This window comes from Capra hircus, chromosome 3 (genome assembly GCF_001704415.2).
Source record: "Capra hircus breed San Clemente chromosome 3, ASM170441v1, whole genome shotgun sequence".
Classification (NCBI taxonomy): Eukaryota; Metazoa; Chordata; class Mammalia; order Artiodactyla; family Bovidae; genus Capra; species Capra hircus.
Genome location: NC_030810.1, coordinates 63337561 through 63339214, shown reverse-complemented (window position 1 = coordinate 63339214; position 1654 = coordinate 63337561).

The following is a 1654-nucleotide window of genomic DNA, read 5'->3' as shown; positions in this document are numbered from 1 at the left end:
TATTGTGATCTCTCCATTTTCATTTCTAATTTTATTGATTTGATTTTTCTCTCTTTGTTTCTTGATGAGTCTGGCTAATGGCTTGTCAATTTTATTTATCTTTTCAAAGAACCAGCTTTTGGCTTTGTTGATTTTTGCTATGGTCTCTTTTGCTTCTTTTGCATTTATTTCTGCCCTAATTTTTAAGATTTCTTTCCTTCTACTAACCCTGGAGTTCTCCATTTCTTCCTTTTCTAGTTTCTTTAGGTGTAGATTTAGGTTATTTATTTGACTTTTTTCTTATTTCTTGAGGTATGCCTGTATTGCTGTGAACTTTCCTCTTAGCACTGCTTTTATAGTGTCCCACAGGTTTTGGGTTGTTGTGTTTTCATTTTCATTTGTTTCTATACATATTTTGATTTCTTTTTTGATTTCTTCTGTGATTTGTTGGTTATTCAACAGCATGTTGTTCAGCCTCCATATGTTGGAAGTTTTAATAGTTTTTCTCCTGTATTTGAGATCTAATCTTAATGCATTATGGTCAGAAAAGATGCTTGGAATGGTTTCAATTTTTTTGAATTTATCAAGTCTAGATTTATGGCCCAGGAAGTGATCTATCCTGGAGAAGGCTTCATGAGCACTTGAGAAAAAGGTGAAATTCATTGTTTTAGGGTGAAATGTCCTATAGATATCAATTAGGTCCAACTGGTCTATTGTATCATTTAAAGTTTATGTTTCTTTGTTAATTTTCTGTTTAGTTGATCTGTGCATAGGTGTGTGTGGGGTATTAAAGTCTCCCATGTTATTGTGTTATTGTTAATTTCCCCTTTCATACTTGTTAGCATTTGTCTTACATATTGTGGTGCTCCTATGTTGGGTGCATATATATTTATAATTGTTATATCTTCTTCTTGGATTGATCTTTTGATCATTATGTAGTGTCCTTCTTTGTCTCTTTTCACAGCCTTTGTTTTAAAGTTTATTTTATCTGATATGAGTATAGCTTCTCCTGCTTTCTTTTGGTCTCTATTTGCATGTAATATCTTTTTTCAGCCCTTCACTTTCAGTCTGTATGTGTCCCTTGTTTTGAGGTGGGTCTCTTGTAGACAACATATATAGGGGTCTTGTTTTTGTATCCATTCAGCCAGCCTTTGTCTTTTGGTTGGGGCATTCAACCCATTTACGTTTAAGGTAATTATTGATAAGTATGATCCCATTGCCATTTACTTTATTGTTTTGGGTTCGGGTTTATGCACCCTTTTTGTGTTTCCTGTCTAGAGAATATCCTTTAGCAATTGTTGGAGAGCTGGTTTGGTGGTGCTGAATTCTGTCAGCTTTTGCTTGTCTGTAAAGCTTTTGATTTCTCCTTCATATTTGAATGAGATCCTTGCTGGGTACAGTAATCTGGGCTGTAGGTTATTTTCTTTCATCACTTTAAGTATGTCAATTAGACTCTTGAGGCCTCAGTTTTCTTACACAGAAAAAATAATATAATAACATCTCCTCATTGGGTGATTGAGATAGTTATAACATTAGATATGTTAAAGTACCTAGCACTGTGCCCATTACATAGAAGTTCTTGGTAATATTAGTTCCTTTCTTGCTTTCCTACTCCAGTCTCACTTTGCTCCTCAAGGTCTCGTCAACAATCAGAATATGTGAAAATAAGCACTAT